The sequence below is a fragment of the Zeugodacus cucurbitae genome, chromosome 3 (genome assembly GCF_028554725.1).
Source record: "Zeugodacus cucurbitae isolate PBARC_wt_2022May chromosome 3, idZeuCucr1.2, whole genome shotgun sequence".
NCBI classification, from domain to species: domain Eukaryota; kingdom Metazoa; phylum Arthropoda; class Insecta; order Diptera; family Tephritidae; genus Zeugodacus; species Zeugodacus cucurbitae.
Window position 1 is genome coordinate 66,431,903 of NC_071668.1, and position 24,803 is coordinate 66,456,705.

At 34.6% G+C, this 24,803-nt stretch overlaps 1 protein-coding gene and 1 non-coding gene across 2 annotated transcripts in view; one reads left to right on the plus strand and one right to left on the minus strand.

Annotated features, from left to right (window-relative positions):
* LOC105208519 (semaphorin-1A) overlaps nucleotides 1-24,803 on the minus strand; it is a 386,218-nt gene that overhangs the window by 166,429 nt on the left and 194,986 nt on the right. The window lies entirely within an intron of this gene.
* Nucleotides 14,191-14,404, plus strand: LOC114803560 (small nucleolar RNA U3). Its single transcript, XR_003752042.1, has one exon. It is a non-coding gene; the product is annotated as a small nucleolar RNA U3 (small nucleolar RNA).

Below are 24,803 nucleotides of genomic sequence, written 5' to 3' on the forward strand. Positions count from 1 at the left end.
ATTTTCATTTGCTTTGGCAGTTTTCTTGTGTTTTCTTTAACTTACAAGCATTTATTTGTCCAAAAAAAAAGAGAACATTCTCCTTTTCAATTTATTTTGTTGGCGGGTTGTTCGGTGTAATTTTTGTGATTGCGTTTTATTGTTCGGTTGTTTATCTGTTTGTGTTTGTATGGTTTTTTGTTTTTTGCCCAGCTCGTTTGTCCACACGAATGGCTTGGCCGTCAGCTTCTAATGTCCTTCCAAGCACTCTTTTGTGTGTGCGCGTGTGTGTGTGGCTTTTATGCCACTTTTGCAGTTTTTAATTCCTTCTGGCAATGACTTTTTCCTTTGTGTACTCGAGTTTTCTTGTAGCTGTCATTTTTCTTCGGCTTCGCGTTTTTTAGTGGGTCGCTTATATAACTTGGAAACCGCCTTTGACCTTCGGGCTGGAGGAAGTGGCGAACTTTGGACGACGTACAGTGTAGAATTCGTAGAAGAAATTGTATATTTTAAAATCAATTAGTGTCGCTCTGTAGTGTTTTCTCAAATTATTATTCATTAAGGACATTCGTGTGGACATGTGAGGCAAGGAATTTGTATTCTCTTATTAGAGGCGAAGATATGTGTGATTATTTCCTCAGTTATTAGTTTCTTTGTTGTAGATGATTTGGTGTATCCGCTATTGATAATATAGAAATTGTTCAAGAATCCCTTCATATAGATTATGTTAAGTTCCTGGCTCCAAGAGGCACTGTTTTTCTGTTTCTAACTAATATTAATGTGGGGATTTCGAAATTGTCTTCACTCCTACGAATTTGTTCAAGAATCCGTTCATATAGATTATGTTAAGTTTCTGGTTCCAAGAGGCACTGTTTTTCTGTTTCTAACTAATATTAATGTGGGGATTTCGAAATTGTCTTCACTCCAACGAATTCGTTCAAGCATCCTTTCATATAGATTATGTTAGGTTCCTGGTTCCAATAGCACTTGTTTCTTGAGTGGTTGTTAATTGTCTTCACTCATTGAATTTGTTCAAGAATTCCTTCATATAGATTATGTTAGGTTCCTGGTCCTTTATTTCCAAATAAGACATCACCACTGAAATATTACATACGTGCCTATGGAGATGCCAAAAGATTCCTGACGACTGCTAAGGAAATGCATTTCGAATCAAATAATTCTTTCGGACTACCAAAAGAGCGAAAACCAGTTGGTCTAAAAATTAATCTCAGACAGGTCAGGACCTCTTCTTCAAAAAACAACTTCGATTGTGGTCAGTATGCAAAATTTCTGTCCAATAGAATGGTTGTCAACCGAACTAGAACTCCACATATAACCTTTGGCTGCAGTAATCTGTCACATCTGTAACATGATTTTTCTTTAAAGATGACTATTTGAGATAGCGGAACATAGTTAATTAGACGTCACCTAGAGCCACTTCATGGATCGATATGACATTCTCCGCATTTCATTAATATTGAAAGCTAGAAGAAGCTATGGTGATGCGGTCTTTGGAACGAACATGCGGTAAGATGACGAATCAGTGGTTCTCCCAAACATTGTTTGGTCATGTTTCATTTAGAAACAAGATATTCTTCTTGAGTCCATTCGGGATTACATTTAATGCTTTCGAATGGTTGTGGATAAAAAATTTAGTTCATTTCGGTAACGGAAACTCTTTTGTTCATCGCTTTGTGATTCTAGAAAGTTAGTTTTTTTTCTATCGGTACGTCTAATGGGTCCAGACTACATCGGAATCTGTAAAAAGTCCCCAATGAATAGTTTTCGAGGTTTCCATTATCAAAAAAAAGGCGAAATTCCTCAACGACTCTATTTTCGAGAAAGCTTTACCTTTTTCAGATAATATTTGGGTCAATACGAATAAATTTTGTAGTTCTTAGCAGAAAAGGATTACAAACTCGAATTTTGGATTCGAAAGCTCACAGAGCTTTTTAATAGTTCCAAAAAGCTCTTTTAAGTTTCAATCTTAAATATTTGTAAAGCTCTTTTATACCAAACGCTACACTATACACTGGCTACAGGATACCAGCTGCAAACTAAAGCCTCTGCGCGCATTGTCACTTAACACTTTGGCTGTGAATTGCGTGTTGTGAGTTCGGTGGACGTGTGGACTAACGGTAAAATATATTGTTAGCTGGAAATACTATTTGCTTTTATAAATTTGTCTAAACTTTTCCACAACCCACTGCCGGTCATAAATAATAATTTTCATAACACGTGGTTGCCATACAAATGCGCCAGCTAGCCAGTTAACGGGTAACTTGAAGCGTTTAGGCCGCACAACCACCACCTGGTGGCTGGCAGGTTCTTAATGTTATATTCTTAGAAGTAAGCAAAGGATTAAATGACTTGGATTAGCAGTTGCAAACAAAATAAAATAGATTTAGGTAAACAAAATGGAAAAGTTTACGCACACAAAATGCGTACTGTTGTTGTTATTGTTGGCTTGTGCTTGAGAGCTTTAGCTTGTGCTGGTGCTTGAGTGGTTTCAGGCAAAGCAGCTGAGAACTTAATATAGCTGCGGAGTACAGTACTTGTGTGTTTGTAGGCATACAATTTATTTGGCAAATTTATAAACGCTTTATTGTTGGACACACACACATGTATATATAATACATATATATACGCACATACACAAATATATATACATATTAAGAGTCGTTAACAACTTCTTTAATGACTGCTGCAGGCATTTGCCATATTTAATGTGCATCCATGTGCTATTAAATCGTAGAAGCACAACTGTTAATAGTGCAACTAACAGACATTACATATGCATGTGTGTGTGTGTGTGTGTGGCATGTTGCACACTTGTTATTGACGCTTGCAGCAGCATAATTATGAGCTTAAATAATTATTTAATAAATTGTCGTTTGCGTAGAAGACTTAATTGCATGACTGACATTAAACGTAAAGTCAGATATGTTAAGCCAACAACAACAATAACAACAAACAAAGACAACAACAAATATATGTAGAAATAAATATCTTTGTTAGTATGTCTTGCTTGAGGCAAAGGCATAAGTAGCGCAATAAATGAAAGCAAAACATAATGTTGTCAAGCACATATGTACATATATATATAACAACAAATACATACAACAAAAACACCTGAATTCTCTTGAGGGTAGCTACAAGTAACGTTAAATAATAGTCGAGTGCACCTTTGTAGTTGTAAGCGCTCTGTGTGGCATTATTATTGCACGCAGCTTTTAAGCACAAAAGCTCAGTCGCATTGGTGCTGGCATCGTCGTTTATCAGTTGCCGCATCTTGAAGCCTTTTTTAATGATGGCTATTAATTTCACTTTGAGCCAATGTAAAGAGTGCGAGTTACTTTTAATATCTGCTTCAAGCAGACAAATGACGGTGAAAGCAAGTAAGGTGGGTGAAGGATTCGCTGGGAGGCAAGAAAATATTTTTTAATTTTTTTGTTTTATTTTTTGGTAAAAAATTATATCAATCCAGTCTTTTCATTTATTAAGAATCCACTATTAGAAAAGGCACACAAAAAGCTTTCTCAAAGCTTCCGTTTTCCAAAATACTAGAATATTTTCGTCTCGAGCAAATTAGGCAGTCAATGTTGCCACCTTTACAATGGTTCCTTGGAAAATATAATAATATTCGAACTAAATAAACCCAAAAAGACCTCTTTAAAACTTTTCAATATTTTTTTGTAACTAAACATGATAAATTAAGCTTTAAGGCCAACCATGAACTCTGAGATATGTGTTTTGAAGAAAAATTTCGTAGGAAACCAGTTTGATTAAATGAGTTAATGAAAGAGCTTTAAGAGCTTTTTGTCCAGATTAATTTTCAAAAGCACTTGAAAATATCAGAAAATTTCATTTGGCAACACTTATGGGGATAGATCTTCTATTTGATATACTTATTACAAAATAAAAGAGCTTTAAGAGCTTTTTGTCCAGATTAATTTTCAAAAGCTCTTGAAAAAATAAGAAAATTTCACTTGGACAACACTTATTAGAGTTAGATCTCGTCGTATTTGATATACTTTTTATAGAATAAAAGAGCTTTAAGAGCTTTTTTCCGGATTAATTATCAAAAGCTCTTGAAAATATCAGAAAATTTTATTTGGTCAACACTTATTAGAGTTAGATCTCGTCATATTTGATATACTTTTTATAAAATAAAAGAGCTTTAAGAGAATAATTTTCAAAAGCTCTTTAAAAAATAGGAAAATTTCATTTGACAACACTTATTCGGGATAGATCTCGTATTTGCTGTCGTTATCATTGATCAATACCTCATATCCAGTTAGTATATACTAACTATATTCTTCATAATCTCGTAACTATTATGCCTTCAAAATTACCGTAACTCAACAGAAGTTAAAAAAATAAAATAATACTGTTGTGCAACATGGTGCCGTGAGTTTTTAGTACGAGTATCAATTATGCATTGACCGAAAAGAAAATCTTCTCATGAAAAAGATAAGGTAAAAAGCAGTATCATTTTCAATGAACTACAAGAAGATGAAGGCACAATTCAAAGGAAAGAAAAAAAATGTTTTTCAATTTTCTCTTTATATTTTATTTATTTCTCTTTTTTTTTTGTTGCAGCAATGATTTATCAATGACTTTGGCTGTGTGCAATAAGATGCTGCAGTTTTAAATTTTTTTATAAATAAAATGACAGATTTCTTAAAAATTTTCAGAACTTTCAACGAGTGAAAGCTTGCTAAAAGCTTTCATATATTGAAAGTAAATCGAAAATTTTGAGATCAACTTCCAGAATTGGCCATTTTATTAGAAACCTACTTGTTTTACGATTTAAGTATTGACTAAGTGGGATGTGAACCCGCATCCCACACAAAAGCTTCCTAAAATGGACTTCTGAATCACCTTCGTGAACTTCAGCACTATCTGCGAATACAGTGAATTTTATTGGTATATATACACAACAACAAATACATAAACAGCTCTAGCAAACATTCTGTTTATAGTTCGTTAACTTTTTAAGTTCAACGCTAATTGCTGTAGTAGTGATTTATATAGCGCAAACTCGCACTCTTGCTCTCAGTACTATGATAGCCTTCATGTGGTAGCACTTTTATACAAACATACATACATGTAGAAATAGTTATATATAGACACAGGTGTGTGTATTTTATGGTTTTTAAACAAGTTCGCTTAAAATTGCCACTCAAATGTATGTATTTTCATGTATACGCAAGCAATGAAGCATACATTCAGGCGCATAGGTGAAACCCCAAATGACAACCGAAACAAAACCATTAACTTTTTGGCAAACGAAATGCAAATATTTTATTTTCTACACTAAATTGCATATATATATAAAAAGTGTATAAAAGGTTTTCAAAATTTTTCCAAATTACTAGGGTTAGCGAACAAGTTTTTGTGTTCTGATTGAAATATATTTTTTTATATTTTTTTATATATTCGTTTCAAAGTTGCAAAATATTACGAGAATGTAGGTTTTTTAGATTTTTTCAAATTTACTAGGGTGAGCTAAACAGGTTTTAGACTTTGACTAAACTTAAAAAAACGTTTGTAGCTGTGATTAAGCTTTTTTTGTTTGTTTTTTTTTATGCATACTTCTAAATTACAAAATTGTATTTAATAAAGTTTTTCAGATTTTTTAATTTACTAGGGTTAGCTATATCAAAGTATTAAAACTTTGCTTGATTTGAAGATTATATTTTTATATATTTTACTTTGAATTTTCGAAATACTATTTGTTGAAATTTTCTGATTTTTTTTATTTACTAGGGTTAGCTAAAAAGTATTTATATTTAAATTTTTATATAATTTTTTTAATATTTGATTTTTGTTTTTTTAATTCCTCATCTTAAAATTGTCTAACCAAAAAATCTGCATTTCAAAAAATAAAAATATTTTCGTGTTCACCCTAGTATAACATTTATATATAAATATATATAAATATTTGTTATATATTTATTTTGTGTTTCTATAATATTTTCAAATCTGCGCTTTCGCTGCGAAAAATTTTCCCACAAAATAAAAAACAAAAACAACAAAATCAACAATAAGCACCAGCAACTAAAACTCGGTCAGACACTAGTGAAATACCTAAACGCGAGCACTCGCCGTTATAAATGCACACTGTAGTTCGGAAAACCATTTTTGCCATTTTCGACCACAAAACTTTGCGCATTTCGCCAGCAAAGCAACAACAACAAGGAATATGGCGCTATACCACTATAATAGCATCGAAAGCAGTAGAAATGTGCCAACAATTGTTTTTGTTTTTATTGTTTTTGTCAGCACAAAATAAGCAATAACGGCCAACCCACACAAAAATTCAACTGAAACCGTTGCGACCAAATAAACGCAATGCAATCGCTAGGTGCAGTTAACTGGAGCACATACATGCATATAGATGTACTCAAGCTTGGAGTGGATCCATATGTGGACAATATTGAGGGTGTTTAAATAAAGGTTTTCTATTTTTAAAGCTTTATTGTTGTGTTCGTGTGTCCTTTAAGGCTTTAAATAATATAAAATATACGCTGAAAATGTAGTTCGACTTACTGTCATAAAATAGTGAATTCATGAATTTAAGTTTTTTTTTAAGAAAAATGGAAAGGAACTTATGTTTAATGAGATTTAAGAAGCTATATTAGAGTGACTCTTTGGTAGAAACGGAAATAAAAAATTTAACAATAGCCTTAACTCTTGAAACTAATAAAAATATCTATAAGAGATGGATGTGATATGGATATATGTCATTGAATGGTTAACTGCTGATTCTTTATTAAAAACTAGTAAAATAAATTTTTTTTATTTAAAATATTTTCAAAAATTTATTAATCTATACTGATAAAACTCTTACGCATTTCAAATTTAGAAGTCACGAAATTTTGGGATTACGAAAAATGTTCAGCGAGAAGCTAGATAGGTTCTCAGGCTATTTTGGCTAGTTTTGCACAGGTTTTGATTACTTAAATTCAATAGAAATATAAATCTTAAAGAGAAATAGGTATAGTGAAAATAAAATGTTACCTACATTTAGGCGCATTATTTAAAATACAATAAAAACCCCAAGTCGATTTGCTTTTTAATATTTATATTTTTGCTATAAAATATAATATTAGGTTGTAAATGATCTCCCGGCACCATGGATAAACCAGCCGGCGGAAGACCTGTGACGACGAATACCGATCAAATCATGGAAAACATCGAGTTAGATCAGCATGTGGCATCTCGTGACATCGCCCAGGAGATGGGAGTTAGTCACCAAACCATTTTAAACCAGAGAGGTCTGGATACACAAGAAAGCTTAGCGTTTGGGTGCCGCATGGTTTGACGCAAAAAAAACCTTATGGACCGAATCAACGCCTGCGATATGCTGCTGAAACGGAACGAACTCGACCCATTTTTGAAGCAAATGGTGACTGGCGATGAAAAATGCATCACATACGACAAGATCGATACGATATCAAGCGAAAACGGTGGTGGTCGAATGCCGATGAATCGTCCCAAACAGTGGCCAAGTCGGGATTGACGCCCAGGAAGGTTTTGCTGTGAGTTTGGTGGGATTGGAATGAAATCGTCCACTATGAGCTGCTCTCATATGACCAGACGCTTAATTCTATCATCTACTGCGAACAACTGGACCGCTTGAAGCAGGCGATAGACCAGAAGCGTTCCGATTTGACCAACAGGAAGGGTGTAGCGTTCAACCAGGACAACGGCAGTCCAAACACTTCGTTGATGACTCGCCAGAAGCTATGGGAGCTCGGTTTTATCGCATCCACCATATAGGTCGGACATAGCGCTAAGTGATTACCAACTCTTCCTGTCAATGGCGAACGACCTTGATGGTATAAAATTGAACTAAAAAGAGGCTTATGAAAAATTGGCTGTCCGAGTTCTTAGCAAATTAGGAGGGTGTATTATGAAGTTGCCGTCTAGATGGAAACATTTTATCGAACGAAACGGCGCATATTTGAACTAAATCCGATCACTGTAACACTTTTTATAAAGCATTGAAGAAAAATCAAAAAAGCGGAAGGGAGATATTTGCCAACATTATATGTATTAAATTATTTTTTTCGTGAAAACATCATCTCTGATTTCAATTAAAACAAAAGTTATTTTCAAAGCTGTTAATACATCTTAAAATATTTACGATCGTGTTGTCACAAATTTTCAAAAGAAGCAAAAATTATTCTGTTCGAAATGCGCTCAGAAAATTCGCTTATAGTGTCAACTGCAATTTGCATTCCCCACATCAACACACATTAACTTTATACCCTGACAGTGACTAAGAGTGCTTTCAACTTTCAATATCAAATAGTTTCGGACCATTTTAATGCCAATGACTTTTCGTCTACAACACTTGATTGGAATTTTGTACAACACAGCGTGATACATTTCGCATAAATTCGAAGTTTTACATCTTAAGAGCGCTTCAACAATTACGCACCAAATAATACTAGCAAATAATTACCAACCAACTATAGTGCGTAGAAGGACAGAGGAGGTCGTAATGTGATACGAGCGCAAACGGCAAATACAATTTGTCACAGCAAGAACAACAACAACAAAAGTAGTGACAAACATGCTGACATAAACAGTAACTAAAAACATGAGTATGTGAATTTATATGTATATATGTATGTATATACGAGTATCATGTGTCTTGAACAGCCACTGAGGAGAGCAGCAATCTCAAGCTCACTTGCTTGCCATTGAGTAAATGTATATCCTTAGATCAGCATATCCTTGAGTGACAAATAACATAAGAAAACTTTTTATGATGATTGTTATTTCAAGCTAAAAGTCAATTTCTCATCAGACACACAGTGGGAGCTACACTTAACCGCACCGACGTACGAATATGCTATATGTGATATATACTATATACATATGTTTGTCAAACTAATGGTTCAAGAGACTGGTGACTGTGTTAAGTTACCATCGCATGAAGCCGAAACGACCAACTTGTGTTGATGATGCGTACATCAAGTTGTTGTTGTTGCTGTATGCTATGAAAAAGCTTTATACGCTTTTGTTTGACTATACACTTTGACGCAACAGTCATAGCTGTGACAACAACTACAATAATAATCGTTGCAACAACAAGAGTACCAGAGCACAGTACAATAACACTTTTATAGCATTAACACCGTAATAGATTAACGTAAGCAACGTATGGTATAACGTCATCAGCGCTAAAGTTAAATATCCGTGACTTTATTGCCATCATTTGGTCGAGCTCCAGTTGTTCAGGTACATGACCACTAAGTTGGGGGCAGAGTTCAGTTGCGCTAATGGTCGACAGCAAGGTGGTGACAAGGTTATGTTGCAACAAATTTTAGAGATTGGGAAATCATTTTGGTGAAGTCTCAACAAATATGGATAATGGGTTGCTAGATATTATGCACAATGAGGCAACGTAAGCTCTACATTTGTAAGATATTATAGACAGTTTCTGATAAACCTGATATTATACGATGAAACAGTGATCTTAAGAATTGTTTAGCTCATAAAAGTATGCTACGAAAAATATATTTTCATTGAAAAAAGGCCTCTTCTTTTGTATTAAGTGACAAATAACAACGTTCAAAACTTTTTGACCCGAAAACTAATTCGATAGTAGGTTTTTTCTAGACTAAAATATTTTATAAGTATATTTCTACCGTTAGATGAATTCGATGATACGAGCAATATAATTTAAACTTCTTTTTATACTCTCACAACAACATGTTGCACAGAGTATAATACATAATTTTATTCACCTAATATTTACCAAAATTATGAAGATGTCAAGAGCATGGCCCAGTTGTGGATCAAAAACTTGACATCAGAAACTGTTCGAGCAATTTCAACGAAGTTCGGTTCGTAAAATGTGTTTGGCATCTAAATGGTATAATTTGCAAATGGGCGAAATCGATTAACAACCACGCCTATTTTCCCTATACCATAATTTGGAATTCAACTGATTCGTTCACTTGGCAATACTATAAATTAAGCACCAGTGGAGATGTCAAAACAAAACCTTGCCGAAACACTGTATTTCTAGTGTAGCGCAGCCAGTATAAAAATTGCCGAAATCGGACAATAACTTTTCAAGGCCCCAGATATAGAACATGAGGACCTAAGTGCTAGTGGCTAATTTTTTACGGTTTATCGGCAAATCTTTCAGATATTCTAAAGAAATTCAAAGGAGATAGATTTATTATAATAGTGTGCCTCTGTGCAAAAAATGGAGAAAATCGGGGTGAATACTTCCTCTTTCCCCATATACCATATTTATGGTTTACTTTATTTAGTATATATCGGTTAATATGTGCGATATATTAGCAAAATTAAGTGAACGTATAATCTTGGATATAATGTGGATTGGTGCCAAAAATAATTGAAATCAGCCAGATTCCATATGCTATATACCTATATCACTATACGGCAAAATCAAAAATTGGATCAAAATAATTTTTTCCAGGAGATTGAGTTGTTAAGTAAAAAAATTGTAATCACCGATTTTCGAAGTTAACCTCCAAACTCGAAATATTTGGATTCAAACTTCGAAAAAAGGACTTACAAAAAACAAAATTATTACGGGATATAGCTGCTAAAATATCCATAATATGGGTATAATCTAAATTTTCCTATAAATTTAATGGTATATAAAACTTTCCGAGGCTCTGTTAGGTCCTTCATTGGGGAGGTTTTCTAATGTGGTGGGTTCCAAACCCTACGCACAACCGTAGAAGCGGGCTTCGCCTTTTAACTTTAGCTCGCCTTCAAACGGATGTCTGTTGGCTACCCAGAGGATACTTGGTCTAAAACTGGGCTGCTTGAGTCATATGCAAAAGAATCGTTCCTGACCATTCTCAAGTGAATGGCAATCAGAAACTTTCCTCACTTGCGTGAACTTCTACATTTGACCCCATCCCTTCATATTACCAAATCTGAAGGCAGCCGCGGAAGAGGACGACCTACACTCCGTTGGAAAGACCAAGTGGAAAGTGACCTGGCTTCACTTCGTATTTCCAGTTGGCGCCAAAAAGCAAAAAGGAGAATAAGTGGCGCGCTCTGGTGGATTCGGCTATAATAGCTTAAAGCGGTTCTCACGCCAAATATATTATATAGTATATATATATATATCTTTCAGTCAGAGAGATGCTATACAATACTTCAAGCACCCTGTATGTAAAGGGTGATTTTTTAAGAGCTTGATAACGCATAAAATTTGCAAAATCTCATCGGTTCTTTATTTGAAACGTTAGATTGGTTCATGACATTTACTTTTTGAAGATAATTTCATTTAAATGTTGACCGCGGCTGCGTCTTAGGTGGTCCATTCGGAAAGTCCAATTTTGGGCAACTTTTTCGAGCATTTCGGCCGGAATAGCCCGAATTTCTTCGGAAATGTTGTCTTCCAAAGCTGGAATAGTTGCTGGCTTATTTCTGTAGACTTTAGACTTGACGTAGCCCCACAAAAAATAGTCTAAAGGCGTTAAATCGCATGATCTTGGTGGCCAACTTACGGGTCCATTTCTTGAGATGAATTGTTCTCCGAAGTTTTCCCTCAAAATGGCCATAGAATCGCGAGCTGTGTGGCATGTAGCGCCATCTTGTTGAAACCACATGTCAACCAAGTTCAGTTCTTCCATTTTTGGCAACAAAAAGTTTGTTAGCATCGAACGATAGCGATCGCCATTCACCGTAACGTTGCGTCCAACAGCATCTTTGAAAAAATACGGTCCAATGATTCCACCAGCGTACAAACCACACCAAACAGTGCATTTTTCGGGATGCATGGGCAGTTCTTGAACGGCTTCTGGTTGCTCTTCACCCCAAATGCGGCAATTTTGCTTATTTACGTAGCCATTCAACCAGAAATGAGCCTTATCGCTGAACAAAATTTGTCGATAAAAAACATTTCGAACCGAACACTGATTTTGGTAATAAAATTCAATGATTTGCAAGCGTTGCTCGTTAGTAAGTCTATTCATGATGAAATGTCATAGCATACTGAGCATCTTTCTCTTTGACACCATGTCTGAAATCCCACGTGATCTGTCAAATACTAATGCATGAAAATCCTAACCTCAAAAAAATCACCCGTTACTTGCATGATTTTGCAATATAAGCCCATCACAGCATGCAAACCGAGATTACGGCACTCTCACCACATGCTTGCACACACATACAAACACTTGCAAGCAAGCATTCATGCATATACATACGTATTGTATGTCAACTGAATCTCACGCCTTCCCGCCTGAGCTGCGGCTTTTTGTGCGCTGTCAATCTTATGATATATCGTGTGTGCGTCGTGTAAGGTGAAACCCACTGGGCGCTGAACTGCTTTGTAATGAATGCCGCAGGGCAAATAAGTCATATATAAATCTATAAACCCGCATAGAACTGACACCTCACACGAACACACACACATACACAGAAACGGGAGCGACTGTGAGCACATTGCGGTTAAATACACAAATACAAGCTGACACTGTGCTAGTGTGTTGGTAACTGTATAATATCACCAACCGATTTCAATAAGGACACACGAAATAACTGCTTGCTAGTTGCTGCCAGCAACGGCATAGCCCTCAAGTTGTTTGCCGTTATTTATTTATTCGTCGCTGTGTGCCAGTTGCATATGTTTTTCGGCACAAATACGAGCGCATACACACATGCAAATACAGTTACTCGTAGCGAGAGTGTAGTGTATCTAAAATGCACATAAATTCGGTTCAGTGAAGGTGTGGCAAAGGATACAAGTGTGTGGCAAGTTGAGAGCAAAGTGTATGTTGTGGCGCTTTATTTGGCGTACATTCGTGCTGCGAGCGCGTTTAATGGACACTTGTGCGAAATGTAGCATACCACGTACCGTGCTAGTAAACGCATATCGGCCAGAGTAATTGATCAAGTCACCTTCAAAGCACACACACGTACACTCATACATATATATATGTATGTATAGGAACACAAACTGAAAAGCACTTTGCACTTTACGCTTTGCACTTTGGCTTTGCTAGCATCACGAGCATATATATTCAACCTTTGTTCAAACTTAATGATGCCAGCCAGCCAGCGAGCGAGCGCGCAACTTTACCAGTCAGTCAGTCATTCATCGCTGGGTGGCTGTTGTTGCCAACAATATTCGCTTCTTTACTGTTTGTTGTTTATCTGGTGTTGTTTTTGTTATTATGTCGCACTATTTATGTTGCCACAAACGGCATGATCACAAACGCAAATCGCCATGGCAGTTTATACATAGTCGATTGTTATGTTGCCATTCTCTGATCCAATGACCCATTAAGGTGTGGAAGCAATGTTGTAGTGTTTATGGCGGCATTCTTGCTTCCTTGTATGCGTATTTGCAAATAAAGTATGCGAGAAAACTATATTTTTCAAAAATTTTCACAAAACTGAAGTGTTTCACACTACAGGGAGGAAGCTCACTCCAGATGAACGTAAATTTCCGAGTCTCGAAAGGCAAGAGTGTTTTATGCATTGAAACCTTGAGGCAAAAGCTTTTACACACGTATTGACGTGGACTGATGGACGGAACATCCAAAGAGTATATCTCTTAGAATATGATTTTTTGTGATTTGATATTTTTTGATAATATTTTAAACATATTGATATTTAACTTAGAATCCCAATTGAAATGCTTTAAGGTAAAAAGTATAAATTGTTTTTCAACAGATTCAACAGTAACTAGGATTCCATACCACGGAGCCATTTTTCAATATAAACCACATCAAGTTGTAAAAAGAATTTAGATATAGGGGTCACTAAACTCTTTAGACCAACGCTTAACTAAGCTAAAGGCGGCTATTGCCTTTAAAATCATTGTATTAGCATGAAGCTTTAAATAAATTTAGCGTCCGTAGTTGGGAGTTACAAATCATCAAAGCTAAATACTTGCTCCAAACTAACGTTTTTGAAGTTATACGAGTTCGGAAAAGGTTGCGATAATTGTTGGTTGCGCAACGTATAGCATTAAGCAAGGGAGAGAGAGAGTGAATGAGAGTAAAGCAGAGAACTTAAAGCACTTGCCATGCTTATGGTATTTGAGCAATTCTTGTTTTTGTAGAACAATGTTTAAATTTTTGGTTGGTGACATATTCACATGTGTCTTTCGTTTCTGTTTCATTTCTGCGAATTCTCAACTAGTTTATGTGACTGTTGGTTGAAATACTCCGCGTTGGCCGTTGAAAAGTTATGACTATAGTTCAGAGGATCATTTCTGTAGTCAGTCTTCATTTACTTTCTTTGCAAATCGAAAGTATTAGCACCCGCTATGGGGAGGTATATCGTTTTATCTGACAGCATGAGGTTTATGAACTTCATTTCTAATTTTGTTCTGTGGCATATTAGAAATGATGTTTCTTCGATGATCGATCGGTTACAACGGATAAAACGACTTATGAGTGGTGATGTTTACCGTTGTCAACTGCTGGTTCGCAAGCTTTTGCAGATATTATCGGAGAACCAGTAGAGTATAGCGAACAACCGGTACTCCTTGAGGGAGATTTCAATGTAAATTTCTCATTGCCAGAAGCTGAACCATTACTGGCATTCCTCAGAAAGAAATTTTCATTAGAAATGATCAGTGGAAGAAATGATCCTACGACAAAAGGAGGTACGACTATTGATGCGGTATTCGCGAGAAATATAAATAAAACAGATGTAAGACATTTCATTTCGTATTTTAGTTATCATAATCCAATTGTAAATATTGTAGATATCAATCCGTCAGAACCCAGAAATGATAATTGATTTGGACTTTGCTTTATAAAATGTGCATAATAAATTTATAAAATGTGAATTTAAGAAAGTGTCTCTCGCTAGTTTTCTTTCATACAAAATGATATGCATTTCTTGGAATATCACTAAGAAGTATAACTTCTTCCGCGCGTAGGGACTCCACGCACTTTTTTTATTACATAGGAAGCAGGGTATACAGATCACATATTTTTTTACATTTTTAAGAATCAGTGGCACTTCATTCACTACATTCACATCAAGTAACTTATAGCGTTTTTAGGCAGAAGCTAATTGATCAATTAACCGGCCTCTGCTCAATTAAAACGTTATTGATCCATACAAAATAAAAATCTACATTAATTTTTGATTGAATTTTTATCGACTTCTAAATCAAATGCAACTCTGCGACAAAGACGTACGATATACGTTTTTTGTCTGCGATTGGCTAAATTTTTTTATAAAAAAAATTCTACGGTAGATGTCGCTGCTAAAAATATTAATCAGCTGATGAAACTCACCACCTTGTAATGAAAAGCAAAAACAAAATGATATAAAAGCTTTTCGGTTATCGAGTAGCCGTCGGTATAAAAGGCAAAAAAGGGTTGCTCAATAAAAATTTGAAATGATCAATTAATTTGACTGTCTAAAAGCGCTATAAACTGTTTTAAATATTCCTTGAGGCGCATGAAACTTACGATTTAAAGTCAATGCATAATCATAAATAGTTTTTATGTCCCAACTTACTACAATATAGAGAAACTTATGTCACATTTAATTGATGATGAATGAATTTTGAGCAGATTGCTTACCTGAAAATAGAAAAAATTTTGAGTTTAGTATAAATTGTCTTAAAGAAATGCTTCTTTAACGGCAAAATAGAATAAACTGATAAGTGAAGATATTATTGCTCATAAGTATATGAAAGTTTAAGATAAAATTGACAAAAAATTTCTCTATTTATATTTAGCGATCGAGAGTCAATTTTTAAAACTATTCAATTTATAGTTCGCGATATCATGACTAATTAGTAGTTGACTTTCAAATTCCTTGTAGTAATATAATCTATAAAACATATTAATAAATCATCAACTGTGATGAAGTGACTGAACATGACTTGAAAAGATCCCATGACATAGCAACGCGTAATATTTGTAGCAGAAAGTTTAAATTTTTACTATTACCCTTCATTTAGCCAATAAGTCTTAAATCAATTTATTAAAAATGCAACAATTTATGTACATTTGAACTGATTATAGATCACTTGACTTATGATCAATGATCATGCGATTTAATATCGCGAGATTTTAACAGATTTTATCAAAAAATTGTGTAATAATAACCAAAATAATCACTGAAAAGTAATAAACTACCCAAAATGCGATGATGTGACATAGCAGCACTTGCTAAAAATCATATGACTTTATATCATATGATGACACATCACATGACTTCGCATCAAGTGATGTAAAATTTGTTGAATTTAATGATAGCTATAGCTATAGCTATTTTCAAATCTAATGGACATTAAGATTCAATAACCTACGATATTAAATATCACATATTCTAATATCACATGATCTGATATCACATGACTTTATTTCAAATCAAAAAATTAAGCGCCATTTGCCACAAAAACTAATAGTAAAGTGCTTAATATATGCCGCTCTCAAGGTACTAAATAACGTTGAATGCTGCAAAGGCACACAGCTACTTTACAGAAAAACCAAATTTCGCCTAAAAAAAAGACACACACATCAGAAAAGCGCTTGCATGAATCTTTGCACACCAAAACGTGTTGTGTTCTACGTCGCGCAGAAAAACTTGCCTTTGAAAAGTATTAGAACGCATTGCATTGAGTTTTGGATTTGTGTGAAAAACTTCAAATGCGCGCTGATGGAAATAAACAAATGGAAACGAAAAGCGCTGTGTCGGCATGCCGCCTATGCGTGCGAATGTCTGACAGCGAGTAGTGAGTTGCCACGCCCCAGTGAAGAGGAGCGAACACAAGCGCAGGCATATCGTAGTAGCCTGTGCCACATGAGTCCATGAACGCATTTTGCAATGGAATCGTGCCAACGTTGCCAACGTGGCAAATGCATGTGGCAAGCTGCTACAACAACAACACACACAAAATGGTGCTATGGCTTAGCAAAGGCGTATAAAGTGTGCTGCGCGCAGAGTGGCGGAAAAAAATATTGGACACAATTTTTCTAGCGTTTCTAACTGCAACAACAACAACACAAAGGCCGTTACAAACAAAGCGTAAGCAGAAAAACAGCGAACAATTGAAATTGCGGAAGCAACAACGACGACAAAATGTCGGACAGAGAGTATGTGTGTGTGTGTGTGTATATAGATGAGTGCGTTCATTGTCCGTCTGTGCCGCAGCGACACGCCTCACCGCATTCCAGCATCCACATATGCGCGTCTCTGTGTGCGTGTGCACTCGTTGTAACTGGGTTAGCAGCGAAAAACTTTGAAATCCCTTTTCAACTGCACGGATGTGTGCAGTTGAAATATGCATGACTATATTTGTTGTTGTTCTTGCTCGTGTGTGTGTTTGCGTTAAGCTGCATGAGTGCGTCTGTGTCTGCGTGCATTGCCAATTCGCGACTTTGCTCACTTGTGCTTCTGTATTTTATTGTGCATTGTTTTGCAATTTCGTTGTTGTTGCTTTTTTTGTTTTTGTTTTTGGCGTGTGTTGCGCGGCCAACATTTTTGCAGATGTACAGATGCAGATGTGTTATATTTCTATATGCGCTTGCAATTGCACTTTTTAGTGGCTTTTTGTTGTTGTTGTTGCTGTAATTTTTTTTTTTTTTTTTTAATTTTCATTTTAACAAAAATACAAAACAACAACTCTGCTCATATGCGTTGACAGCAATTTGAGCACAAAAGCAATATGTGCGCGTATATGGCACACAGAAATGCTAACAAAACAATGACAACAACAACATTTAATTTTTTTTGTTGTAAATATGATTTCTAAAATATTGAGCGCTTTTTGTAAATTGAGCAAATCTGCCAAATTTTTTTTTTCAAAAATTTTTTTCCAACTTTAACAAAACTGGCAACTCTACAACCGCTTGCCAACAATACACACAGAACCAAACGTAGGGTAAACGCCAGCTGCCCAACTGAGCACAGCTGCAACGAGCTGAAGAGTCCAATGACCAGCGCATACAACGCTTGCCATGAAAGTAGCGGCAATATTGCAACCCCTTAGCATATATATAGGCGCAGTGAAGTTGTTTTTTTATATATGAGTGTGTGTGTGTATGTATGGATCATGGCTTAGTTGATGCTTTGAACAAGCTAAGCTGCAACCATATGGCTGTATATGAAAATTGCTATGAGCCTATACATATGTATATATGTATGTGTAAGTATGTGTTGCATGGTGAAGTTTTCCAACATTTTGGGCACAGCGGTAGCAAGAGCTAATGCCATATGCACACAGTGGCACTTTACATACACATATGCATACAAACATTCACACATATGCAAAATCATTTCGAGAATACAAAAACCAGTTTTCACACACGCACACACGCACACACATAAATATTCAAATTCAAATGCGTGTAAGCAAAAATAAAAGCGAACATTTTCGAGTGAACAACAACCTTAACAATAGGACATAACAATAAAACAAGCACAGACAACGCAGTAAATGTGTACCAAAAAAAGAAGAAAAAAAAATAGAATTTCTGTTGCAAAGGTAGTGCGCTGTGGCATAAAAAGGACAGCGGAAGGATGCATGTGTAACTCTTAGTGGTACAGTATGCATCCGCCAAGTAAATGATGGCACATAGTACAAGTAAAAAGTTATATGCCGTTGTAAATACCGTTAGACAAGTTAGCTACATGTGCTACAAGCACACACAAACATGTATTTGTATATTTAATTTCGCTAGGGTTTTCAGTGCTAATGCACTTGAAGTGGTACAGTGGTGGGCATTGAAATGGAACAAACGACAAAAAATTTTAAAATAATGAATTAATGAAACTAGTGAAATATAAACTTGCGTAATTTTTTTTTGAAAACCAATTAAAAACTTAATAATTACGAAGGGTTGCCACTTAATCATATTTTAAACAATAAAAAAAACAATAACTGTTTTATATTTAATTATATTAGCCGGATATTTACTCTCATAACTAAAATTAAAAAAAAAAACAAAAAAAAATTTTACGAATGGTTGCCACTTTATTTTAATTTAATAAAATTAAAATTGACTTAATATAAAAAAAAATTAACAAACTGTATTATATTACTACTGACTTGATGCAAAAAAAAAAATAAAAATTAAATAATTACAAAGGGTTGCCATATAATCATAAATTGGAACCATACAAAAAAAATAAATAACTTTATTGTATTTAAAAGTAATACTGAGACTATTACTGTCATAACATAAATTAAAAAAAGAATATTAAATTATATTTACGAAAGGTTGCCACTTAATCATAATTATAAAAAAAATTAAATTTACGGAATATAAAAATGTAAATAACTGTTTATATCTACTGATAATAATGAGATATTAACTCATATAATTAAAAACTAAAAAACTAAAATAAAAATAATAATTACGCAGGGTTGCCACTTTATTTTAATTTAAAAAATTTTGAATTGGCATAATATCAAAAAATGTAAATAACTGTATTGTTTTTAATGACTTATTGCTGAAAAAAAAAATTAAGAAGGGTTGCCACTTTATCTTAATTTAAAACATGTTGAATTGGCATTATATAAAAAACTAAATAACTGTATTATATTTAATAGAAATAGTGAGATATTTACTCTCATAACTTAAATAAAAAAAAAATAAAAAAAACAGTAATTACGAAGGGTTGCCACTTAATCCTAATTATAAAAAAAATGAAATTCACGCAATTTAAAAAATGGAAATAACTGTATTATATTTGCTGATATTTTTGCTGAGATATTTACTCTTATAACATAAATCTAAAAAAATAAAATATAATAATTATGCAGATTTGCCATTTAAAAAATTTTGAATTGGCATAATATAAAAAAATGCAAATAACTGTATTGTATTTAATGACTTAATGCCGAAAAAAAATTAAAAAAAAAAATTAAGAAGGGTTACCACTTAATCCTAATTAAAAAAAAAATTTAAAAAAAAAAATTAAAAAAAAAATTAAAAAAAAAATATTAAAAAAACTTTTACTTAAACTGATTGCCACTAATAAAACTAACTAAAAACTGTAGAAAATAAAATTTAATACTTGCATAATATTATGACAGGGTTACCATTTACGCTCGCATTATTATTATTTTTTTTAAATTTAATTCTTTAAAACTGTGTTAAGCTACTAATGGTTAATAAGAAATATTTAAAAATAAATTAAAAAGTAAAGCAGAGTAAAAGCAGTCACTTAAAATTGAATATTTTACAAAATAGTTTTTGATAATTTTTTTTTATTTTAATATTTTTATAAACTAAAAGCAGGTGGCAACATTATTCATATTTTTTAATTTCGTACAATTTTCTAAAACTGCAGCTATTTAGCACATTCACAAAATGATTTTCAATTTTTAAGTATTATTTATTATTAGTAATTTCAGTAAACGTGGCAATCCTGTTTCAACATGTTTGGAATTATTTTAAAATTATAAGTTTTGTACACACCCTGTGTTCTTATTTCTGCTTTCTATGATTTTTTTTATTTTAAATACATTTTTATAGCACAAAGGTAACCCTATAATATAATTTTAATGTAACAAAGCGGTTTTATAAAAATTGATTGAAAATAGCTTGTTTTATTAATGAAAATATGCTCTTCAAACAGCAGCACTTGAACTGCACTGAAAATCTATAACATATCTTTCTGTATAACTCCGAAGCCACAATCCAGGTAACCCTAAAACATAAATGAACTGAGTTTCTAATAAGTGCAGTATTTTAGCAATGGTTACCTTATCATTTCCTATTCTATCTATTTTATCTACAAAAAAAATTAATTTAAAAAAAGCAAAATATCCTACATCGTCCTCACATCTCTGCCCAACACTGTATTCAGGCCTAAGTGCATTCAAATTGTTGCTAATGTGTCACACAACCTTCATACCACTTGCCGACGACAATATTAGCTGAAGCATAGCCTGCTAGTTGCCGCATTTATTGTACACCAAATGCGTTCTGCAACCAACGGACTTACGCCTGAAAAAGGCACATAGTAAGTGGTACACCCGGCAACCCGATAGCCGATGTCTTTTGTTTAACAAGAGATTATAGAGATTTACAATCATTTTGAATGCACAAAACATGTACTTGTATGAATTAATGTACTTGAAAATCGTCTAATAGCAATTTCACAAACAAAAAGTGACTGCATCACGACAAAGCAAAAGTTTGCGGGGTTCTTCTGTGAGTTCGAGAGAAGATGTGGTAAGTGTGCTTTGTTGTATTGCAAGTGGATGCCTCGAAGCGAAATGTTGAAAGGTTGCTTAATATAACCCCATTCAGTTTCCAATGCGGAGAGTATGATCAGAGAACTGAGAGATAACATGAACAGACTTTGTTAACTAGATCTGAGTAATCCTGAAGTCAAACGCGGTACCCGAGCTCTTAACTTTTTAATTATGGATCCCAAGTGAGAGCATCAGATATTTGTTGACATATGAAGAGACCGACAAATAAAAAATAAGATAAGAGAGAGATAAGTGGGGTCTTTAAAATACATAGGCCACGCCAAAATGAAAAACAAAGTGTCCAATTGGAGAATCATATGAGATCTCTTTAAAACACATATAGGGTTCTGCAAAAACTTAAGGATTTGGATTAAGTAGTCGATGTGATCTTATGAAGACTCATTTAAGTATTCAGTGAAGACAATCAAGGAAAACTAATCTCAAATTTTTGAAGTAATCTCTTTATAGAATATAATTGAAGGTTATAGGGACAATGAAGAATTATAATAAGAAGTTTTTGTATTTCTACCAGTCTTCGAAAAGAAGTACAGAAGCTTTTTCATGGACTAAATATGAGCCAAATGTAACTAACGAAATCTAACCTCACTTTTCCGAAGTAATCTCTTTATGGATCTTGAAAGAAGGTATTGTGGAGTTCTTAGAACAGTAAAGCTCGGTTATAGTTTTGGTCTTACTGCTAAAATAACAGTTATTAAAGGCTGCTCTTCATTTTCAATATGAAAAAGCCATGATCTCTATTCCAATCCATATCTATATAGTCCATTTCTATGCAACATTTTCCATAGTCAATAACTCCAGAAAACAGCACAAAAAAAATCTGTAACGCAAACGCAATAAACAAGTTTCTTCGGTGAAATTGGAAAGCATAATTGCAACTTTGTGGCAAAGTGTTGGTAGAACAAACGACCAGAAATCAAATTCGTCAACTTTTCGAAAAGAAAAATTAACATAATTTTTTGCATCCCTGCACATTGCCGCAAGCAACTTGCATCAACTTGCTGCTTGCTACTTGCAATAACTTGCAACTAATAAAAACCGCAGCACTTTACTGGCGACTGCACCTGCTGATTGTTTGCCAGCAACAAATAACAATGACGCACCAGTGCTAACGGCACTCTCCCTCCAAAGACAACAACAAAAACAATATGCAACATGCCACCAAACGAACGTTAATGCTGCAACTTTGCAACAGCTAACCAGTGCAACAACATCAACAACAGTTAAACCACCAACTGTGCCACAAGTAGAGATACTCGAAGCGCGCGTTGTATGCGCGGCATTGTTGGTGTTGGTCCTGGTCAAGGAAGTTATGGCGCTCGCAAGTGCAACACGCAATTAAATTTAATGAAACCAACTTTCTTGCGCGTAGTTGAGCTGACGGCAGTGGAACTCGCTTGCTGTGCAAAGATATACGAATGTCTAGAATTCAGGAAGAACATGTTGCTTGTAGAGGCTTATCTTAGATTTGCTTAGTTAACTGTTGCTAACAAGATTATAAGACTTGGTTAGACTGACGAGAGAGAGAGAGAGAGAGAGAGAGAGATTGGGAGAGTTATACGAAGATAGCGAGAGAGCATAAGAGAGTGAATGATGAAGATAGAAAGAGATAAAAAAGAGTAGGAGAGAGAGACATTTTACAAGAATTCTTCTTAGAACGTCGATCGATCAGCAACTAAATGAATAACTAGAATCTTTTAAAATATGGTATCTTGAAACCCGACAGACTCTTATCACTTCAGCGCCCTAAGTTGGTTAGTATACCAAACAGAAGCCAGGGACTCCTAAAAAACACAAAAGCTCGCTTTAAAAATCTGGAAATGGATTTGACGTCTTTTATTTTACTTCAGAGTTAATGAAACTCATTTATATGACAACTCGACCACGCCCACTGACACGGCACCGCCTAAAACTTCAAAATGGTGTAATATTTTCATATTTCTAGCTTATTCCCTATAAAGTAGTTGTTTAACGGTACTTCCCAATACCAAAATGGGGCCCTATACAAACATAGTACCTCCCTTTTTTTTGTTTTTATTTTCCGACGTTTTCAGCCCACTGGCAGTCAACAGCTGACTACTAGAATACAAATTGCAGTGTTGTAAGTAAGTGATGCGAAATCCATTCGATGGACCGCAAGAAAACGATAGAGGAAGAGACAGAGAGATAGAAAGAGCGAGACGAGATGTGATAACAAGTGAACATAACTGTTTTTCAGTGATAAAAGGCCGTTATTAAAAGTGGGCAAGCGTATTTTTCATCAGCGTTTGCTGTGATTCGTGGCAGCTAACAGAAAAGCAAGCCTGCCAACCACAAAGGTTGCATTCGCACAAATCAAGTTCTACTGATTTTTGCCGCATAGTCGGGGAAACTTTCTTAATTTTATTGAGTTTTTTTTTTAATTTTAAGTTTTTTTACTGCAGCAGTTGAAGCGTAAGGCGCTCAAAATAAACATATTTGCCAACAATATTTTTAATAATAGATGTTCTACTGCATCATAAGACAACCGGACAAGCGCTGAGTTATAGTTTTTGTAGGCGAAAGAATGCACATTTGCTCAACGCAATAATAATTCAGTGGGAGAATTTTTGTGAAGAAAGTTTTACAAATATATTAATAACTTGGTGGGAAGAACTAATTCAAGCAATATTGCATTTCGAGCTGAATAGAGAAAATCATGATATGCAAAATGGGCTCCAAAGAGACTGGCAAGCTATAATTCCTCTCTGAAAACAACAATATTCAAGTAAACTAATACGAGGGATGCTATATATATTTCTGGCCTAGGTAACATTAAGTGTTGCCAGGTGCAATCTGACATTTCCATTGGAAAGTTCGACATTTTTTAGCATAACATCACTCAGAACAAGAGTGCATCGATGAACTAAAATCTTTGTATGGCTATGAAGCACCATCCTATAGCACTGTGAAAAACTGGTACAACGAATTCAATCGTGTCCGACGCTCGCTCAAAGACGAATTCCGTGAAGGTCGTCCAAAACAGCCGTTGTGCCAGAAAATATCGATGCCGTACGTGAACTGATAATGCAAGACCGTCATGTAACATACCTTCAGATAGAGACATGCCTATGCATTTCTCCCACCAGCATACATTCGATATTGCATGAACACCTGGCCGTAAAAAAGGTTTGTTCTCGTTGGATCTCGCACAATTTGACAATTTCTCAAAAAAAAGGCTAAAAAAATGCTTCGAAAATTGGTTTGAGCGCATGCAAAAGTGTATAAATCTTGATGGAGAATATTTTGAAAAACAATAAAACCATTTTCGTTGCTAAATATTCCTATTTTCATTATTAGGCCAGAAATATATATAGCAGCCCTCGTATCCAAAGAGCCTACTGTGAAAGTAGAACAATCCCTCGCATACAAATAAATAACTCTCTAAGCTCACAAGTCAGCAAATTGTGAGAGTGACAGGTACCAAGTCAGCCATTTCTATATATCTACAGCGGATTGGAATTTTTGTCTGGTAAACACTATTAACTCGGCAGCATTTTATAAAATAAAATTGTGGAATATTTTGTTTTGCTACAGTAAGTGTTTCAAGACCCGGGTTTTTTGTATCAGTTGGATAAAAATTTGGTTT